The 23,642-nt window shown below is 38.9% G+C and overlaps 1 protein-coding gene across 5 annotated transcripts in view; it reads right to left on the bottom strand.

The window, feature by feature from the left end:
- Positions 1-23,642, bottom strand: part of CACNB2 (calcium voltage-gated channel auxiliary subunit beta 2) — a 243,444-nt gene that overhangs the window by 178,525 nt on the left and 41,277 nt on the right. The gene's annotated exons all lie outside the window — the stretch shown is intronic.

The following is a 23,642-nucleotide window of genomic DNA, read 5'->3' on the forward strand; positions in this document are numbered from 1 at the left end:
AAGCCCTCTGACAGCGTGATGAAATCATGTAACAAAGTGAGTTAACATTTACACGCCCAAAGTCTGGCAAGTAAAATTCACCTCCTGCCAATTTCAATACACTTCATTTTCATGTGCAACATCCTCCTTATAACAATAGAAATCAGTGGTGCAAAGCATGTCTGGTCTTTGGGGACAGAAATGACTGTTTTAGCCATTCAAATATCACCAGCTTGACTGGTTTGGGTGGGAGTTTTTCGGTAGATTTTTTTGCAATCCAACTAACAACCATCCATTCCTATGGACATCAATGGGCTGACTGGTCTTTTTAAGTCAAATGTACTTTTGGTGTAAAGCCACAGCTGTTAGTGAAGATATATTGCTGATATCTCAGCTGGACCTGCAGATGCTCTCAGCATCTTAAAAAAAATATAATAAGACTAATACAATTAACAACAGGAAATTCTGGATGTAAGGACCTTATACAACTAAATCTAAGTTATCTTTATTTTACCTCCTACCACACAGTCTGAAATATATTGATTTACCTTTAGCAGAAGAACAAAAGTTGGTACTTCCCAGTGACCCATAAGGAATTGTCCTTGTAGCAATTTCACAGTTCAAAAGCAGAATACCAGATCAATAAGCAATGCAGATCATTAATCTCTTCTGATCAGGACTGCTTAGAGTTATTCTAATAAAACCATTAATAATAGCAATAATGATAAGCAGCAGGAAGAACAAAGCATTTTGAAGTAGGACATACTGAACATTACTATAAAAAAGTATGGTAATGTATTTCAAAATAGCTAATGAAATAAAGCTAGACAGAATAATGCAGCAGTTGTTTATAATACGTATGTAAAAATGAGTTCTCTAAATTTTCTCCTTATAATGACTATGTTTTACTCTTGGGGAAGATCTGGACATAAAATAACACAAATATAAAAGCCATGCATCAGCTATATGTTACACATTCAACTTGTTTTAAAGATTTGCGAAACTTATTTGGAAACAATCAATAATATTGGCTTCACACAAGTGTTTCTTGCACTGGTAAGGAAACAATACAAAAGGTGGCAATCAATTTTAGAAGTTTAAATTGTTGCTGAGGAACACAAATCCATCGATGTTTTTAATCCTTCCTGAAATTCACCAAGAAGATTCCAAGCAACCACAAGTATCTCTAACAAAACCAGTATCAAAACTCTTACTTAAATTAGTCTGCAACTACTCTCACAACCAAAGACTTCATGATTTAACCGGTAAATTTCCTCTTTCAACACAGGCAGGAAAATTGTTTGGTTGTCTCTCTGGCTTCCTACTCCAAATTACTGAAATACTTTGTCACGACTCTACGTCAAACAATTACCAAAGACAATTTTTTAAATGTGAGTCTGTGTTGCTTTTTATGGAGACGTAAGGGAAGGATGACTATATGGGGATAGAACGACAAAAGTCAAACTCATCTAATTGAAATCTGGTAAAATTTAACGTTCAGCAAATATGACTTTGCCACAGTCCCCATAGGACAATGCAGCGAATACACAATCAGACCACTTAAATTTTCTGTTAAACAAAAAGACCTCCATGTTACCTTAAATTGAAAGTATAACAAGGCACCTAACAAAAAAATGATTTTAAAACCCTGAAAATCTCACTAAAAAGACAGAAAACTACCAATCCAGTAAAAGGTATTTTTTTCCCTGTTCTAACATGGAAAAAAAATTTATGAATCTTGTTTTCCTTGTGATGTGTTTTTGAAATGACCTTTTAGTTAGCCATTATCATTAAGACAACACCAAGGTTAATGTACTCAGGGATTGATTTTGTTTTTGCATACAGGGCACAATGATAGCACCTTCAAAAAGGGAGCTTATCAGACACATACCAAGCATTTAAAAGACTTACACAGACACTTGGTGAGCAGGAAAAGACAGTGAAATGTATACTAACAGGTAGAATAAACAAGGAGAAAATTTAGAAGTGTTCTGAAGCAATCAGTGAGGCTAATTTTTCAATTTTTAGATGCAGCTTCTCCAATGCTGAAAGAGCATGGAAGAAAGGACAAAAGTTCTTATCTCAAATTAAATGAACAGGCTGGCATGAAAAGTGAAATAGGAATGAACCTTTAGAAGGTAAATGAGTGATACAGCTATTTGTATTCTCCTCAAGTGCTTCATTTCACAGGTTATATAAACTGAAGGGTGAAGAAAGAAAAAAAGGCTGTCACAGAAGTGTTATCATTTACTTGGATTGGTTTCTTCAGCTAACCAGCATTGTCTGGGTGAAGCCTCTGCCAGCTCACAGTCAACTGAAGCTCACAGCCAGATCTTCCATAATGTGATCAAGTGACTGTCCAGAGATAATGAGATGGATCTGAAGTGTTCAGTGCCAGCAAGCTCAAGGAACTGCTTCCCAGCTACCTCGAATGGCATTGCATCCACTCCAAAGGACAGCAATGACAAAATAAAACTATGCTGAATAAAACAGCTGAATCCTTCTTCTGGATGAAAAAAAACCCCAAAGACAAGACACAACCTCGCCCTCCAAACCCTCTATAAAAAGTCACAGAAAAATTACTGTCCACCCTATGGTGGATTCTTGAGGATCCTTTGCAAGTAAATTCCATTACATTATTATTTCAATAATAAAGGATAAATTTTTAAAGATTTTAAATAAAGGATTACATATTTCAATATTAAAGGATAAATTGAGGTAGGAAGGCACTGCTGGAGATCAGTGAGTCCAACCCCCAGCTCAGAGCAGACTCAGCTGCAGCAGGTGGCTCAGGGCCATATCCGAATTTCAAGTTATCTCCAAGATATCCAAGGATGAAGGCTCTATAAGTTCTCAGGACAACCTGCTAAAGTGCTTGACCATCCTCACAGGAAAAAAAGGCTTTATCTTACATGTAACTGCAATTGCCTACATCGTCTGACTCTTGGATTGACTCACTCTAGAATGTCCATGTCCCTCCTGTCCTGGGGAACCCAGAAGTGGACGAAGCACTCCAGGTGTGTCTCACCAGTGCTGAGCAGAGAGAGGGCATCTCCCACCTGCTGGCAGCACTTTCCTAACACAGCCTAGAAGGCTGGTGGCCTTTGCTGCAAGGACACATTGCTGGCTCATGGTCCTGTGGACTCCACCAGGATTCCAGGGCCTTTCCTACAAAGCTGCTTTGTAGATGGTCAGCCCTAGTCTATACTGGTGCATGGGGATCATTTTTATGAGTGGAAAACATTGCCTTTCCCTTTGTTGAACTTCATGAAACTCTTGTCAGACCATTTCTCCAGCCTGCTGAGGTCCATGTGGATGGTAGCACAACCCTCTGATGTATCAGCCACTCCTCCCAGTTCTGTAGCATCAGCAAACTTGCTGAGGGTATGCTCTGCATAAATCACCCAGACTATCAAATAAAAAGGTTAAACTGTACTGGCTCCACGACCAGCCTAGAGGCACAAAACTAGCAACTGGGCTCCAGTCTGGGCTGGATTGCATGCTGCTGAACAGAGTTTAGTCTGGCAGTTTCGACAAGTTTCAGTCCACTTCACCATCCACTTACTCATTCCATCATTTTGTCTATGAGGTTGTTCTGGGAAACAGCTTGTAAAACCTCACCAGAGGCAGGATAACCAGCATTCACTCTTCTACCCTTGGCTTCTAAGCCATTCATCTCATCATAAATGGCTGTCCAGGCAGTCAAGCCTGATTTGCCCTGTGTAAATGTATGCTGACTACTCACAGTCACCTTATCCTTCATATGTTTAATCATGGCTCCCAAGAGGATTTGCTCCAACACTTCCACAGGGATCAAAGTAAAGGTGAGCAGCCTGTAGCTCCTCAGATCCTCCTTCTTCTTCTCAACCTTCTCACCTGGGTTATATTTGCTTTCCTCCAGTCCCTACAACACTTCCCTGATCAACATGACTCTTTAAAGATTATTGAGATCCAGTTTGCTGGGATGGAAGCTTTGTGGAATGGATACTCAGTGTAAATCACTGTTCCACAGAAAGGCCTGTCCCCCTAAAACTTTACACACACATTAAGGTCTGATTTTACCAGTTGCATCATAACTTCATTTTAAGTATGTGAATAGATTCCTAAATTTACATCAAAATGTTTAATTTCCTCCTAATTTTAATCCTTTTAAAGCTTTTCAGACTCACTCCTTAGCAGTTTATCTGAGTCAGTGTTTGTGAAATATTGTATTATTTTTAGCTAAATGTTTTTGGCATATTGGTCATTCTTTAAATAGATTAATTTACTTATTTCCATTTAACATGAAGAACTTCCGAGAAACTGATTTGAGATATTTTAAGCCACCCGGTTGCCTACAAAAAAAGCATTTTAAGTATTTAGCATCCATGCTAAACTGGAAGGGTCTATGGTGACAGACAAATCATAACAAAAACATCTAAGACTTTTTGGCAGAGTTAGCTGTTTCTGAATCCCTGGATTTCTGAACTGTAGAAAACGTGATGCAGTCCTTCCCCCTTAAAAAACAAAACCAAATCAAAAAACTTACTTTGCTAACAAAGTTACCAGCAAAAAACCTGTATGAGATTCTCAAAAACAGTCTAACTTCCACAAAGCATTTCCTATGTATTATGCAATAAATCATATACAGGAAGAAAGAAAAAAAAAAGAAAAACTGGTTCTCAGAAACTGCTGGAAATAACTTAAGAATATGATTTCTCTCAAGCAGTGTCAGCTTTCTCACGTGACATTTTACTGACCACATGCTATACTCAATTCCTCCCAAGGCTTTAGAAGAACCTGCTTTTGTTGATGTCTAACTCTTCCACTGCTCAAAAGACCAAAAACAATGTTCCTCAGTCAGCTGCTTTTTTAATGGTATTCGAAATTGATAACTATAATGTGTCATCCATATATGATCTCTATTGTACAGAAAAAAAATACTAAATTTAATATAAAAAAATACTCAACACTAGCTCAAGAACTCTGCATTCAGATAACATTTTTAAATAATAGTTTGCTGATTTAATCACTGACAATAAGCTTTTGCAAAGTATGGCTCCCACCTTTCTGTCTTCCATCAAAAAATAATGTTGTTGACTTTCTATTAATGTTATAAATCCCTTCTTCTCTTCCAGTCTTTCTCTGGAAAAGAATATCTGTGCTAAGGAGACTCCATGTTCATTAGGAGAGCTTCATGCTGGCTGCCTCTACCTCAGAGCTGTATTGCTCAATTTTTAATTTTATTTTCTTATAAATGCTGAAGTTGCACACAACTATTTCTAAAAAGACTGGAAAAGAACGAAACCCTTTCAATATGAAGTATTTTGATTTAGTTATCTACCACTGTGCTATTTTTGCTGGTTTACATGTATTAATTAGCAATATTTAGATCTTGCTTACAACATCTCTGCACACGAAATTACTGAGCAAAACTAACTTAAACAATTTTAAAATTATCCTTTAATAAATCAGTCCCTCAGAGTTGATCCTGAAAAGAAGCAATGTATGCAAACCCTACTGTAACTGCAACTGCTAATCTAGAGAGGTAATGCAATATTTTCAAGCTCATTTTTCAATGTAAAAAGCTCCCCAAAGACAGATAATAAACAATTTCCTTTAGATGATTGCTAACCTAGGTTTATATGAATCTGTCAAGCTATCATCCAAGCTGTGACTGTTCTCATACAGATTTATGTCAAAGAATTGCAACCAGCAAGTCACAGTTTAAACTTTATTTGACTTGTTTGAAACTGATTTCCTATAAAGTCAAACAAATAAAATAAAATACTTCTTACAATATCAGGCATAAAATTCTGGAATTTTCTGCCACTGGCAGTACCACAGACATTACTGGAGAAAAGGGGAAAAATTCAAGGACAGCAGTCACATAAACTGATACAAATGCAGGTAGTCAAGGATATAGCCTCCAAAAAACCAAGGAAAACAAGGGTCCTCAAAAAGGTTCTCTCAGACACTCCCTATCCAGCATAAATTTAACTACAGTTAGACTACTGTGCTACAAGGACCATGGCTTTGATGCAGGAGGAGATTTTATGTGATCTGGTATCCACATTACCTAGTCTTTTTCAAAGAGATTTCTGCTTACGGACACATGTTGTCTGCATGTCAGCTGAGTTTCTTTATGCCTCATTGTTCCCTTTGCCTGCAATTCATTCTGTCTCTTTTTATCCAGAAACATCAACTGCATTTCAGCTTCTTTTCTTGTGATTCTGTACTTGGATCCATCACTCTCTGTAGTGGCAGCCAGCTTTTCAGGTTTCCCTATCAGACAAGTATTTGAACACACCATGTTTCTCTGTGGCATCCTCTTTCTTTGCTCCAATTTGTCTCCAGTCCCACTGTTTCCACCTGAGAACTCTAATGTTCAGATATGTTCTGCCCCCAGTTCAGGTCATATCATGCACAGGCAGATGTTATCAGAAATCTCATTAGCAATGCACATTTGGCAGCTTCCACACCCAGTCATCCTTGTTTTCTCCTTCATGTGAAGGTCATCTCTCATGCCATCTCACACACTATCAGCACCTCTCCCTTGTCCCCAGCTCAAAAGTCAAGGACTTGTTTCTTTCTCATTAAAGACAATCTGCACCACTCCCTCCCTTTTTTTTTCTGGTCCTATGTTTACTTGTTCCTGTACTTTAGGAATTAGGGGATTTATTGAACAAGTTCCAAAAGTTAAATAATTTGCTGCACTGAATCTGATACTATGAATGCTATGAAATATTAAGAAGATGTCCATGCTATATCTTATTAGTTTCAGTTCCTTATTGTAGTTTCTCATTGCATGCAGAATGCTCTCTTGGCTCTATTTTGATCAAGATGCAAGATAGCCTTTCCCATAGCATTTTACATAAGGTTTCTTAGGGAACAAAGCTTTATGTAATTCTCTGATTCTTCCTTTCATGCAGCAGATCCTCCTCCCTTTCACCACCTCATCAGATTCTCCACCTGTCAGTCTATATAATTCAAATATTGGAAATTTCAAGGACATTTGGTTTCTACAGCCTTGCCAACTACTAGAAGATGCATAAAGTAAGAGACATACACACCCTCAATAATTATAAAATCATAAGAAATTATTTTTTAAAATCCCATGCTTTGCGACAATACTGCATCATGATTATATGATATATTTTCCAAAATTAAATATCACTGTTAATTTCAAATCTCCATGTTATGGATAAAAATGTGCTCTTTTTTTCTGTTGAAAGAACTAATTTTCCCTCAACACCTCTCTTTAAGCCAACTTCTACTAAGTGTAAACAAGGTCAGCTCAAAGTGTATGAGGAACTAAAAAACAAAAGATAGCATTTCTGGTATAAAAAACAGGGGTGGGGGGAAAGGAGGAGGAGGATCACATACAAACTGGGGAACTGCCTTGTCTGTGGCTTTGTGTAGCCCAGAGAGAAGATGTCAGATGCACCACTGCCCAGAGGCGTCAGGGCTCATCACTGCACCCACCACACATTCCTTGTCCACTGCAGCTGTTCACAGCCCCCGTGCCCCCCCACGGCAGGGGGACTGAGGAAACAGCTGCTACAGAATCCCTATTTTAACAGAATTTCACAGAAATACAGGTGCTACAGCATACAAAATTACAATTTCCTGCCAGATTAATTTCTACTTCTTTTGGACCTGGTTCTGTATCAGAAAAAGGTGCAAGTGGAAGAGGAGCAAACAATACTTATGCAGGGTTTATTACTCCTACTGTGGACTCAGCCTGCCTGTAAAGCATAACAGAAGCACAAGCAGTGTAGGTGCAGGTTTCTCTTCTCTACATTGTAGGGATAATAGCTAAAGAAGGATAATTTATTTTATACAGGGATAATTTATTTTATACAGGGATATTAAAGGAAAAACAATCCAAAGTAGATATAAACAGAGACATAAAATGACCTTTTTTTCATAAGAGACTATAGCAAAGATGTTTTTTCTTTTGATTCTATTATGAACACACTACTTAAAAAAAAAAAGGAAAAAGAAAGGATTGAACTCTCCTGTACTTGCATACTAAGCTTTTAAACATTAGAAAAGAGAACTTATTTTCGTAACATATTATGAGGCTTCAGTTGCATCTGAATATTTTGCTAATTCAAAAATCCTCGAATAATTCAATGCAAAGAAAAAAAGCCAGCAGTACTGTGCTACATTACCTCTCTTGAAAATACAGAAAACGAGTTGTTCTATTTAATTACAGCCGCTAGGTGGCAAAGTTGGCCAAAGAACCAAATGTTTGAAAATTTGCTATACCTGTTTATTTGACTACAAGTGACTAATTTTAAAAAATGACACAGAAAATTAAAGAAGTGTAAAAAAAAAATTAAATTCAGTAATCATAAACCTATTTTATGACATTATCTGTAAGGAATTTAAACTGCTTCATCCATCTATTCAAATCCTTAAAGGATGGTAAAATAATTTTAGTGAACGTTCTTGAAATCATATGAAGTAATTACTGCACTGGGCAACAATAAAAATACTGAACAAAACCACAGATTTTAAGTTTAGAAGAGAATACCTACTAACACATACGGTACCTTCTGACTTGACAGCAGGTACAGTCATGCTAACTTACAGAAGACACAGTACTCCTTATGTTTCTTGATATAAAAGCTGCTTTTTTGCCTTTCAAAGCAGCACAGTCACTCTCCATCTGGTTGAATTTCAGCAAATACTTTACAAAGAGAGACAGTCTTCTACTCTTTTCTTTTAGTACTTTCTTCTCCTTAACCTTTTCTGGCTAGCTCTTACTTTTTCTCTTTATTTCAGCACATCTGCTTGTTGATTCATGCTTCAAGTTAAAATCCATGCTGTCTGCACTTACACATCCCACTGCAGTGGAATCAGTGGTACCTCCAGCACAGCTAAAAGTGACATGAAATTAACATTAGTTGATACACAAACCCTGCAAATATACTGCAAAGTAAACCCCATCTGACTCATCTGGAACTCAAGAGTCTGGAAGAAGAGCTCTCAGGTCTCATGGCTCCCAAAGAAATACTGAGCAACCACTTAGTGAAAATCTACTCACAATATTAGTATCTCCCTCTAAAAAAAAATAAAAATCATGAACCAGGAGCATGAAGTGTTCAGAGTGAATAAAAGCAGGATGATCCTGGCTTTTTGTTTTCCTGTTTTATGGGACAGATCTGCTCAGCTCCAAGATAGAAGTGTTGTGAGCTGCACAGTTAAGGATTTTTGACTAAGCTAAACTACTTAACCAGCCAGAAAATGATAAACATACTGTAGTGAGTATGTGTTCTAATGGTAAGCTCTTGTCATATCAAGCTCTTTACAAGCCACTGGGGCTCCAGCACCGCAAGGCAGGGAGACTGGAGAGAAGGAGGAATCTGAGACAACCACTGCAGATAGTAAATGCTCAACAGTTCTGATGGCATTCTTTATAGTATAGGGGGAAGATCTCATGCTGAGCATCATCCCTATTTAGTTTGCATTCTCTTTTAAATGACAGTCATTAAGAAGCATCCCTCTCAGAATAAGGAGGAAAGAAAACAACAAAGCAGACTGAGGACCAGTCATTCCAAAGCAGTGAGCACTGCCCCCTTGGAGCGATACCAGCTACACGCAGTAGATGTGGAATGTATTTTTGCTCAGCAGCATCCACTCCCATTCCTAGATGTGTGTCATCTAACATGTCAGTGAACCACTGATCACAGTGACTCAGCTGTAAAATCTATGAGCTTCTGTGTCACAGGAGAGGCTCAAAGAAGCAGCCAGAAGTGCTCTTGAGTTTTTAACCTAAACTGCGGCATGTCTCTCATCCAAAGCACAATGTGAGGAAGGAGGAGGGGATGATAAAGGAGGAACAAAAGAACAAGGCCCCAGCTAAGCACATTTGAGCAGTCCAGTTTCTGGAGCACGAGAGACAGAGCAAGGTACTGCCACAGCTGGCTACCTTTGTTTTTCAGCCCCCAAAAAAGCAAGAGTCTGCTGACAGGTCACTTGGAAGCAGCTTACAATAATGTCCACAGTGAGTTCCTGTGTCTCAGGAGGGCTCCAAATCACTCACTCACAGCACTTTGATGAGGTGCCGAGTTCATCACATACTTTAAACAGGGCATGATCTTGCAAACCTTCCTTCCTTCAGAAAATGTTCTTGTCCAGAGAAACACAGCTCATCAAGACGTACAGGGACATACCAGAGTGAGTCCAGTCAAGGGCCATGAAGATGAGGAAAGGCTTGGATCACCTTACATGAAAGATACAGAAAGTTGGTAATGCTCAGCCTAGAGGAGAGACTTTATCCATATGTTTATGTACCCAAAGGGACATCATAAAAAGCACCAGCAACTCAGTGATGCCCCATGACAGGACAAAAGCCAAAGGGCACAAACTGAAACACAGACAATTCCAATTAGTTATTAGCAAGCTACTTTACAGCAAGGGTGGTCAAGCACTTTTAGCAGGTTTCCCAGTGAAACTATGCAGTCTTCATCCTTGGCTATACTCAAACCCTCCTGGACATGGCCCTGAGCAAAGAGCTCTGCCTGAATCTGCTCTGAGCAAGGTGTTGGACTCCATGATCTCCAATTATGCTTTCCTACTTCCATCATTCTCTGACTCTACATTAAGTACACAAAATGCCACTGAATTTAGCCTAAGCTTAACTTGCAGTAGCCTTTTTGCTTAAAGAAAGAGCTTATAATCTCCATTTCTTATACTATTTAATGTTCAGCTTCCAGAAAACAATCGGAAAGTAACACTAAGCTACTTCTCTATTGTGAGCAAGGACACAACCAGGGTAAATTTTATTGAAAAGAAGTCTGTTTTTCTAAATTTGTCCTTATTACTAACCAAAGAATAAATGTTTTCAAAAGATGATTACTTGATGGTTTAAAATTGTTTTGTGAAGCTTTTACAGATATTAGGATGCTGCAAAGTTTTAAGAATGCACCGCTATGAAAAAGCAAACATAAAATAATTTTTAAAAAAGCTCAACAAAACTTTCCTCTTACAACAGTCTCATTAACTGCCAAAGCCTTTTTCAAATATTCACTTCATAATTACCAAACTTGTTGGACTCCTGGAAAACAGCTGTCTAATATATTAATATTGAATTGTGTTACAGATTTACAAACCATAATGTAAGGTATGGAGAAGTCCAAATGCAACAAAAACTACATTTTTAAGAAGATCAGAGTACCCAGTGATAATTCTTTCTTACAAAACCAAGCAAACAAAAACACAAACTTATTTTTAAAAAGATGTATCACAGCTTATTTAAAACAATTTTTTTTCTAGGAAAATAAGTCTAGTACAATAAAAGCAGCTGGCACAATATGAGTGGATTTTCTGCAAATTATGGACAATATTTCACTACTTCCAACCAAACAGGATGAAAAATTACCTTTCAGAGTAGTTTCCTAATAAAACTTATGTCTCCTTCTTTGTATTGGGCTAATTTGTCAGTTTTGATAGTGTTTGACCTCACTAAGCATTAATTTTCTACAGCTTTGCTTAAATGAGTAGCCAAGTAAAATGAAACTGTAGGTTCTATAGGAAACACTGAGGTACAAACATGGCAACCATTACACAAAGGGCCTCAATTTTGGACAAAATGCCTTAGTAACTAAGGCTAAATATATTTGAATAGATTTTGAAACAGTAAAATAAATCCTACTTCATTATTAAAATTTCAGCACACTTCATTACAGTAATTCAAAACATTCTTCCTTCTCAAAACTGACCCAAGACCCAAAAAGAATGTCTGCATTACGCAATGGCAAGCGGAAAAAACACACTTTACTACCAGTTCTGTGGCACTCTGAGCTTTGCCAGTCTCTGTGGGGTTGTGGCTTCCCCAGCCCCTGTCTCTATGGGCAGCTTCCAGACCATGAGAGCCCAGAAATCCTTTAGCTCCAAGGCGGAGCTCATGGGGTAGGAGGCAGAGAGAGACAGCAAACCACAAGGTACACCTCTGCCACACTTCGGGCTCTGCCAAATCAGAGAATTTCCCCAAATCAGCATTTTGCAAGCAAAACCCAACTGAACCAAGAGACCTCAAGCTTCATCCTAGCAAACATACCCCACGACAAACAGGACAACTACAAGGATGAGAACATCACAATGGTTGTGCTGAGTATTCTTGTCTGGAGCTAGCTATGTTCCCGAAGTTCCCTTGGACCACACTGAACACTCTGGTGGGTAAAGGCTGAGGGGCAGAAAAAAAAAGAAAGGGAGAGAGAAGGATATGCTTCTGAAGGTGTCTTCTTGGGAATTTTAAAGGATAAATAGATGAAAAGTAGAAGAAAAAGAGTCAGTGCTTAGAGCATAGCAGTAAGCAGCAGGAAAGCTCGGGTAACCTGGGCAACTCTGGTGGAAACAGATTTTATTATTATTTATTTATTTTTAATAGAGACTTTCAAATATTTCTCTCCATTTTATTTTAGGCACTTCCAAAGCAATTCATATAAAGCACCTTGGATCTATTCAGTGTCCAAAAAAGGATGCAACATGTGTATGAACAAGAATTTCCAGATGGCACATCTTGTGAACTCAAAGAAGACATCCCTGTGGTATTAACTAATGAAATCTCTACTTCCTCCAGCTACTTGTTGCTTGGAAGAATTCAGATGGCACCAAAGCATTTCACTGGAAATGAAAACACTTTAAACATCGCAGTCCTACTTTGCCTGAAACCTGATGCGGTGTCAGGAAGCCCCTGTCTCCTGAGACAGACTCCATACATGATAACTTAAGCCTGACTAATCTTGCCTTCTCTGTTTGGATGGCATGCTGTTTTGATAACAGAGTGATCAGAAGTTCAAACAGACTGGAATGAGGAAAGAGTTGCAGAAGAGGGAGTATAGGCTTTATAGCCATGCAACGTGTAAATCATAAAGAATACAGCCCACCATTATGAAATGCAGCAGGTCACTAATTTTTTTTCTTCTAGAGGCATAATCAGTTCAAAATTGTTACCAGTTGCAAACAAAAGTATAATATAGAAATTGAATTGTAGTGCTCTGTGCTGCAAATACCTTTACATTTCCTTGTAGATGCCACTTTGAATCCTGAATTGAGTTGGCTGATTGACATGAAATGGTGATGAAAACAACCAAAAAATAGAAACTCCATTCTGAAAAGCAATGTGAGCAAATAACTAAAAAAGTGTCAGGATTCAAACCAGGTCCTTTATAAAATAATTTTGAACTGCTACAGATTAAGAAAGTAAATTTGGTTCCAATAAAAGGAAAAATCAAACTTTTTTACACAGACATAAACAGTTCACAAAATAATGCATTAAGAGCCTCAAACTTTTTTGTTTGATCTGTAACAAGATGTTTAGATTCTGTATTCTTAAACTACTAAATTAAAATAAAATAAAATAAAATAAAATAAAATAAAATAAAATAAAATAAAATAAAATAAAATAAAATAAAAATATTGTGTGCCTTGAAAGCAAAACCTTTGTTTCAAAGCCAGAACTTAAACTTCCCTGTGCTAACTTTACTAATTTGCTGTGTAGCTTAATATCTGATAGGGCTCTGCTGTCAGCCAGCCAAATGCTTTGCAACTGCCCACCAGGCCCTCCCCAGGGAAGGACTGGGAATTGGCACTGGTATCCTGCCCAGACGAGCAAACAGAGGCCCCTTCCCACACCTGGCAGCAGGCTGGCCTGGATGGGAAGTGGCTGCTGGGGTGGCAGGAGAGCTGGGGACAGGACACATCTGCCCTGAGCTCACCGTGCGCTGCCCAGCACAGTCCCTGGCACTGCCGCACCCCTGCTAAAATCCACAGGAGCCCCACAACTGGGACCTGCTTCTGGAGCAGCTGGTCCGGTTTACCCCACTTTAAATTATCCCTGGAAGAAGGCTTGGGGTAGCCCAAGAATATCCAATTTCAACCTGTTCAACACAACCACTGAGGCCAGTCATGAATTGTTTAAAAAAGGCAAAGAGAGACAGGCATACCTTTTCACACTTCTGTGCTATACAACAGTGCCGGTAGTTCAATCTCTGCTTCATGAAAGTCAAAACAGAACAAATCTTTATGCAAAAAGATGTTCTGCTATCCCCTTCAGTCTCTCACCTACTCTTCACAGTGCATAAAAACCTTAACTTCTGCTAATTCAGGAGTGTCTATCCTTACTTGAGGACAATCTCCTCCATAAACGTATGCTATAGCTCTTTTAAAAAGCAGTACAGTACTTCTGCTCTTCTCATCACAGCTTTACCAGGTCACTACAAGCAGTTACATAAATCTTGCTTTCTGCCATCACTTGACATCATTCACTCTTTTCAGAACTTTTCCTCATACAAAAAAGATGATTGTCATAGGCTTGACAGAATTTTTTTCACATATTGCAGAGGGCAAAAGTAAGGTGTCACCTAATTGCATGCAATAATTAATAAGTTTTGGAAGCAGAACCAAAAGACAAAAACAACCTTCCACAACCAATCTTATACCCACACTGTTTTTCCATGGAGGATTAGTAGTGCCGTTTACTTCATTTAAAAAATGGCTGATTTAGTGACAGCATATTGCTTTGGTTACAATAGAGCACATAAATTATATTAGCAAAGAGTGCAGCTGGATTCAGATCAATTGTGGATGTGTTCCTGCATAGCATCAGGTGAGTTGTGACACTTGGTAACAGGCTAAACAGCACTATCATGTGGCACACACCAAATGCCTGCTCCTGGACAATTACCAGCTTGGTTTCATTCACAGATTAAATGAGTCAGAAAGATGTGTCCCAAATTCTATTTGTCCAGAATCACGGACACAGGAAAGCTTGTACCCCTTATGCTTAGCCATGCTCTCCAGCTTGTCTGTAATGCGACACCAATAATCAATGCAGTAATTTTGTGAGCTGATTTTTGAAAAAAACCCAGACACTAACAAACCCACAATATTCAGAAGGGTAATGAAAATATTTTAGAGTTTTACTTTTTTTTTTTTTATACCAGGGATTGAAACTAGCTCTGAATTTACAGCTCTTTCTCCTTTGAAACACAACTCAACTGTAGTTCCTAAAGGAAGCACTAATAATCAATTTGAAAAGTGTTGTTTTGCATATCTACCCATTCTTACAACTATTTTATAGGTAGAAAATGCTAAAAAGCTTAAAGCAAAACAGAGGGTAAAATCTATACGTTAGTCTATTGCCTGATTTTCATCTTCAGGAACGTAAGGAGAGCAAACAGGAGCTAGGAAGAAAGAGTCCAACACGTCTTTCACACTATGAGCAGCTTGAGACTTTTGCAGGGTAGGTGAAAGAGGATGTGCCTCGAACAGGCTCAGCTGTCCCTCAGCAAATTAAATACAAATTCCCTCAGTAAATTAAATACAGAAGTGACAGTGTTGCCACAGTGGCAAATGGGTCCACACTGTGGAGAAAGAGGCATCTCACGAAAAACGTTTCTCAACACACCCCTAAGTCTGAGAACAAGCAAGAGCAGTACTTGCCACCAGTGACTCACGGACATGAGTGTCTGCTCACAGATGTCACACTGCTGGCACTGCACCCACCACAAGGACAGCGACCTTCCCCTCACTGGCAGGCTTAGGTTCTCAGAGCCAAACTACCTGGACAAAGACTGGAGAAAACAAACCCACAACTACAATTCCAATCCTGAATTACTTCATTTTCTTTTTCTCCTTTTTTCCTTCAGATGGCTTGTGGGTTTTTACCCACCAAGGGAAACGATAGCTGCAGCAATTAACTGCATTCACAGTATAGGAAATCATTTCATACAGCTGCTGCCACACACACAATACGCAAGAATGGTCCTGGCATCAAACAAAGGACAAGGCAGTTTTCTCTTGAATGAAGTAATTAGTTGTCAAGCACGTTTATAGACTTCCTGTTTGAATTTATATTATGCTCCAGCAAATTGCACAGATTTAATTGCCACTAGGAATCTCTACAGTACACGAACCATTTTTGTTAAAATGTAGCAAAGCAAGTTTTGTTTCCGGCAAGTTTGATTTGGAATTTAGTTCTGTTTGCTGTATCTTACACAAGCATTGTAACAGCTGAGCAATGGTAGGAATGCTAAAATTAACCAAAACAGCTCCAGAATTCTGGAAGAAAACAAATAAAGATATTTTTCCTTTCCATTTTTTTTAAGTTAAAAATATATTATCTGTTTATTGTCCTGAAACAAAACAAACAACCAAAACAAACAAAAATTACACCCAAAAACTTCCCACCAAAACATACCAAAAAACCCAACACATCACCTTAGTTTAATCTCTTCATTTCCAATCTACTATTCACCATCTAGAATATTACTTGAGACATTATTTGTAATACTTGATAATTTTCATTGCTTCCAACTGTGCACAGTACTTCAAGGAACTCAAACAGAGCAAAGCATGTGTTCCAAAGGGATTGCAAAGTAATTTTTAGAAGTAGCACAAAGGGGGAAAAAAAGCACAAAGACAGAAGAAAGCCATTAGTAAAATCAACCAGAACTCCATCACTAAGAATAAATAAAACATTCTAATCAACAAACTGATAAAAAAGGCTTTTCAGTTAATATTCACAGCATGCTGAGCCACTAAAGTTAATTTCACACTCAGAAGCAAATGATTCAGACCTACAACCATTTTCAGCAATAATTTCGTGAGCAGCTTCATTCCACTTTGACTCAACCCTTCAACAGAGAAACCTTCACTTTCAGAAATACATGTATACCTAAGACCACATCTTGTATTCTATGGTGACAAATGTAAGAGAAACCTACCTTTACAGTTAATTATAAAGCACTGCTACATCAAGTATCTCTTAAAAATAAAATCCGTTCACTACTGGTAATATTTTGCCTGCAGTAAACACTAAACTCACCTAAACCCCACAAATCACATGGACATAATTTTGTGGGTTTGCTCTTAGGGTGTTATTTTGAGTCTAAACTTTAAGACAAAAAAAATAAAATACAGAGGCTATTTCCACGCTAATCTGCAACCAGACACTAGATGTCTCTCCCTGAAGAGGCACCAATAAGCTCTTCCTCCTCTTCTGACCCTACAAAGACACCCTGCAGTCCTACTCCAACTCTAGGGCAATATTCTCTGGGTTTTCAAAAGCCAGTACAGCCCATCACATCCAAAGAAGCAAGAGATGTCTCACTTTTGCTGAAGGGGGATAAAGACAACCAGAAAGACAGAAATGCAACAGTCTTCCTTGAGATATAAAGGAAATCTCTGTAGGAAGCAGTCTTGTACATAAACTACAAAGACTTTTAAAAGGGTCTTGGAGACTTTTAAGGGTCCTTAAAAAACCCCCAATTTTTTTTTTGGCTTTTTTTGTTTTGTTTTGGTTTTTTTTTTGTTTTGTTTTGTTAGCTTTCAGGTGTTTTAAAAAGTCACTTAAAAACTAAAATAGTACAAACGGCTCAAGGTATAAGAAATAAATGAAAAATACTTCATCTGTAAAGACTATGTTAATTGCTACAGAAAGTAAAACTATACTCAAAATTATCAAGACATGCCTGAAATAATATAGTTAAATGTAATCCAGTCAATAACTGAAAATTATTTCTGCCAGCATGGTGCAAGTAACATTTCCTGCTCAGGAACACATTATGTGTGACTCAGTAATGAACTGTGACTTCTATGGTTACTATGACTTTTCTGTTTTCCCTAGATAACATAGATACAAAGAAGCAACTTAATCATGACTTGTAAAAAAATAAAACACCTTAGTTTTTTAGGAAAAATCTCTGGGCTACATGTTACCAGATAACCAATGAGCATCTATCTGCATACCTCCATTCAATACTATCCACATGGACATATATTTTAAGACAAAGATTGATTTTGAAAACAGTCCAAACCATAAACACAGCACAGCAGTCTTAGTAGCGTCCTTAAAACCATAACCACTTAAAATAACATTAATATACCCTGATATTTCCAGATGTCAGACTCTCAATACATCTTAGATGACTAAGCTCAATTATCTAGATTAGAGGTCTTTCATTTTCATTAGCTCACATACAACAATGACAAAAAACAATGAATGAGGTAGAACAAAACCATATGTTGCCCTCCATTTCAATTTTGACTCCTACAGAAACAGTTTCAGACAGCTTTTCTCAGTGCTGTAGTGCCTTGGGTGATTTAATTTTTAATTAAGCAGACTAGTTAAACAAGACTTTTTTTAGTATGAAAAATTATGCTGAAATGTTCATTTACTTTACTGTTAGAGGGTCTGCAATATAGTATTGGCTCATAATGGAATATATCCTCTCTTTTGTAAATATTAACAAAGTATTACAATTGTGAAAATCCATATTATTAGAATTCAACAGAGCACACCCATCCACGGTCCTTGAAGACTGTGACGATTCCTGTTCATCCAGCAAAGCACCCATGAGAAATACAAGCCCTGTGAGTGCCATTTGCAATGTGTGTTGGAAAGGGTGCAGTTTAGAAGCCAGTTCAACATGGTAGACAGATCCCTCTCTAACAGAATAAAGAACTGTGCTGTGCACTCATAGCTCTGTGATTTAATGTTTCTCCAAAATGCAAAAATTAGTATTTTTTTCTAAACAAAGGCATGAGACCTAAACCAGAAACTTCAATTATTAAAGTATAGGCTCAATTAGAAGAATAAAGTAGGCTCATTTACAAAAACAGAAAAGTAAGTGATTACAAAAACACAAGAAACAGTAGAAAGTGTAAGTGCCATGACTACATGATTCAGCTGCTCCAATGGCAGGTAATGGGTATTATCTGTGCTATCCAACTCCAGCACCGTAAAACACATTAAGAAAAAATTAAATTAAAAAATTAAAAGGTAAATTCACCCCATTTACCTTCATATATTTATTGCCTTGAAATGAAGCCAAGGTGAAGGTTTTTTGGGAGACTTAAACTAGCTGGAACTCTGCTGGAAACTCAGTACATTGGAGAGGAGAAAGTATATGAAGTTCCTGGAGTGTGTGGAACATAAATTCCTGACACAGCTGGCAGGCAAACCTTCCAGGGATGGTGCCCCCCTAGAACTGCTGTTTACAAACAGAGATGGGGGAGATGTGCTGCTCCAGAGCTCATCCTGGGCACAGCAGACACAAAATGATAGAGAGTTTTTGTTCCTGAGAGAAATAAAGAAGGGGGTCAAGAAAACCTCTGCCTTGGAATTCTGGAGGGTGGACTTTGGGATGATAATGCTTGTTGCACTTCCAAAGAGCACACATCACTTCTCCACAAATCCTCTCAACAGAACCAAAAAGTTTCCTTTATTCTTCTTTCTTGGAGGTTAAAAATCTTTAAGAACATCTTAAAGAACATTTCACATCTGAAAAGGAGACCCTGATGTTTACAAAAGTATATTTCATTGCACTCTGAGAGAGCACATATCACTTCCCAAGAACTCCTCTTAACGGAACAAGTTTTTTTTAATCCTGCTTTACTGGAGGCTAAATAATATTAAAGAAGATTTCACAGCTGAAAAGGAATTTTCATTTAATATCATTAAGGTTTTCTGGTTTTAAATCGGTTCTGCTTCATGATCCGGGACTCTCCCTTGAAACAAGTTCACCAAAGCCACACACAGATGCACTCTGGTGGTACCACTTTCCCACCTGAGGAGCAGGGACTGATGAAGCCTCAGGATGTAGCTAGCATCATCTAAACACTCCTTGCTGTTAATTACTGAAACTGTGCAGGGAAAGTGGAAGGAGGATTTTGGAGCCTCTTTGGGATGACAGCATTTGAGAAGAAATAAAGAAAGAAATAAATGGAGCTCTCTTCATTTGCAGAGTGTGCTCCAGGGGAACACGGCAGTGCTGCAGGCTGAGGGGCTGTGCCCCCCAAAGGCTGCAAACTGACTGATGACCCCTCAGGACAGCCCCTGCAGGGCTGCTCAGCCCAGAGGGGAGGCAGAGAGCCACCATGCTCCTAACCTGGGGACTCCTCGATGTTGTGGTGTCATAGCCTGTCTCAGCTATCCCAGTTCCTTCCCCAGGTGCCAATCACCACATCTTTCCCCTCCCTTGCCCCCTGCTGAGTGCTGTATGACAATCTTGGCATTCCAGAAGGGCATCGTGGGATTGGCAAAGTTCAAAAGATGCCTCTCAGCCCTGGGGGACACTGGGCCATCCAGGTGTCACTTGTCTCCTGAGAGTTCCTCTCCCTCACCTGGTTGGTAGGAGCCCTACCCCTTCCCTCCCCTCTCCCCAGGGTTAAAAGACACAGCAACCACATGGTTTGACAGTTCTGTCAGAGCTGTTGCTGCATTCAGAGGCCTGTGGGCCAGGAATAAAGCTCTGGATCGAAACCCTCCATCAGAACAGATTTTTTTTCCTTCACCTCACCATAAAGCTTCTCTGCCAAGGCAAACCTGAGCTCCTGCATGCCTGGACTTGTCTCTAGCACCCAGCGGCAGCATCCAGCCAGCCAAAGGGGTCTCTGAGGTGAGACCACCACAACTGCTGCCCTTGGTCAAGCAGCAAGGGCCAGACGAGCCCAGGCACCTTCCATCCGGCTATATTGGGATTTAATTCCAATACCTCCTGACACTTCGGACCCAGGACAAACTCTGTTACTTTTATGCTGCATTGGCAATCGGGGTTTGAGCAAAATAAATTAAATAGGAGCTACTGCTAACCAAGTCTGGCAACAGGCAACGGATCATTGAACATTTTTTTCCATAGTATGTATTAGATATCCTCACTAACCTGCTTCACATAAGGCTTTTGCTCTGGATACAACTATTCTGCATGAAAAATAATTTCATCTTCACCTTGGGATAATGACAGGATTATCATCTTCACTGAGGACTCATTCATGCCACCCTTGTAGCATTTCCTGAAAATTTAGTTCTTGAACTCTTACAGAAGTTGGTTTAATTTTAATTTTTAGTTGTCAAAGCCAATTATGAAGCCTGCAACACGGAAGTGTTACAAGTCTTCCAGCCCACCCCACACAGGTTTTATTTCAGGCTGGCAGAAGGATGAAGGTTGGAGGCCGGGACAGCTGCGCTCCAGCTCGTTCACACTCAGCGGTCCCGAGTGCTGCCGCCTTTGGGAACTGCCGGAAGGCTCCAGCTGTCACTGGCACCTGCAGGCTGCAGAACCAGCTCCTCTGCTTGGTGTGGCCTCCCTGCAGACCTCAGGCTTCTGCCTTCAGAGGCTCTGGGTGCCTTCTATACACTCGTTCTCAGTTAGGGAGCGTGCTACAGCAGGAAAAACAATTCCGCCTAACAGCGAGTTATTTTCTTCTAATATTACAGCATTTAAAGAAAGCCTTATCTGCCATTAAATTAACTTTGCAACAAATTTCTGCCAAACTGTTGAATCCAACAGTTGGTGGTAGAAAGCATTAATTAGCATGTCACATTACTCTGTCTGCTGTTAGAGAATATTGACTGCAAGTTAACTATTACATGGGGTATCACAAAAAAATCTAAATGACACTTTACACATAGCAGCTCTCTGCACACCATAGCAACAGAGAGAGATTGAAGTAAAATGGTCTGGTTTCTATAGCAACTATCACACAGGCCATCTGTAATCAAAAGAAAACCTAGCAGAGGAAACAAAATGGGGGATTTTGCACTGTGGAAGACTATTCATGTACTTAAAATATATCGCTCCTTAATGTTCATTCTGTTCTAATCCCAAAATATTATTTGAGTGCTAGAAATCTATGAAAGTTTCTGAAAAAAACTTTTACTTAATGAAATACTAATTAAAGCTCAGCAGCACTATCTCCATCACTACAAAATACACCCTTTCTAAATAGTAAACGTTTTTCAGACACCAGACATATGACCCCCAAGATCCAGAATCCATGAGCTCATCAAGTACTTGGATAGTATTTTATTCTGAAACTCAAATACCCTAAGAGTGATACCAGTACTACACTTCTATCTACTAAACAGAACTGCTTTGAGCAAGATAGCATTTCAGACAGAAACATTTAATCACACTTTTTCTAAAATATACATAAAGACTTATCTAACTTTTGGGGGAAAAAAACCTCAAAGAAATACAGATGTAAGAAAACAACAAAGAAAAAAGAAATTAGACCCCCCTGTAACCAGAGAGGCATTTTTGTCATGCAGTTCATGTCCTGAACACAACAATATTATATTAACACACCACACGTGAGTGGAAGGTAAATTCAGTATTAATGATGCAAGGCACTCTCTTCTTTACCTTTCAGTATTTTAAATCCAGAGAATATAAAAGGTACACTCACTTCTAGATAGGGAACTATTTTAATATTAAATGTAGTCTTTGGTAGAAATGAACTGATATACATAGGCTTTTAACAAATTATAGAACAATCAGTGAATAAAACTCGTTCTTTACATTGGTCCATTTCTTTCACTTGGGAAAGTGCTAATTTGCAGAACCTCTATCATCCACACACTGAAGGTGGGTATTTCAGCCTCCTGGGCTCATGCAAAGTAGAGAGGGGCAATCTGGAGTAACAAAATTCAGTTTTTTCTTCAGTATGGAGAAGGGGCACGAAGAGATCACCACGGTGATCCAATCCTGTCAGGTTTATTCTTCACGAGAGTTTCCCTGACAGCTGTTTTAACCCACTTCCCCAGCATCAGGATGGACTAAACCAGAGATGCTCAGCCCATTACCTGCAAGGTCTGCATGTCCCCCGGCACCTCCCTGGGACAAGGCAGAAGGATGACTACATGGCAGCACTGGTGACCGCTCCACCACACGCTGTCCTTCCCTGCTCTGCTCTGCCTGAGGCACCAAGACTGGGAGAAACAGAAATCTCTAGCCAAGGTGGTGACTGAAAGAAAACAATTATGGCTAATTATTCTTCAAGGTTGCAGACTTACTACCTGCCTGTATCCAAACAGTGCTGGAAAAAGCACACAGGCTGATGACTTGCTGTGGCAATGGCTGCACATTCCCTGTCATCCTCCTTTCCACCCTTCAGACATGGAAGAAAACAGCCTATCCAGGGCTGCTCCTTCTGGTGACATAGAAGCTGCCACACTAAACACCAGGGTCTGATCTTCTCACACCAAATGAATAAGAAGCACAGCCTAACCCAGACAGCAAAATACATCAGGATAAAAACAACCCAATAATTAGATTTTCATCACTAGGTGTTTTTATTTCTGTAAGAAACATAGGCTTGCATTGGCACTGAGATCTGTAAGTTACTTGACTGAGTACAGAATGACAAGATAGCTCAGAATGAGCCTTGTAAGAAGAGTTCCATCCAATGCTAAAGACCATCATTCATGTTACAGACCTTCTTCACCCCTTTTGCAAAGACATCTGTGTTTTTTAGATGTATAAGTAATTTTAACACCCAAGCAGTCTTAGCCTGGATCTATAATTGTCCTGAAAAATAACAACCAACTGTAGTCAGTGTAGGTTCCTTCACAGATACAGGGAAAGCTGAATAGATCTAATAGATAGATCATTGTTTTCATCATTTTGTTCACAAACACATTTCATGATTTTCTCACGTTCTTAACATCAATGAACATAGAAGCAAATGTTAAGATGCTGCACATCCCTCCTGGTAACACTTGTGGGAGCAGTTTCCAAAAACATAAAAACAAATCCTCTGACTGCATTAGCACCTTGTACTACTAACAATCCTTACTCTTCTTTTTTCCCAAAGGACAAGAAAAAATCATATCTTCTAATAGATTTGAACAACGTGCAAGAAATGTTAGACTAACTGACGAAAAACTA

The sequence above is a fragment of the Zonotrichia leucophrys genome, chromosome 2 (genome assembly GCF_028769735.1).
Source record: "Zonotrichia leucophrys gambelii isolate GWCS_2022_RI chromosome 2, RI_Zleu_2.0, whole genome shotgun sequence".
NCBI classification, from domain to species: domain Eukaryota; kingdom Metazoa; phylum Chordata; class Aves; order Passeriformes; family Passerellidae; genus Zonotrichia; species Zonotrichia leucophrys.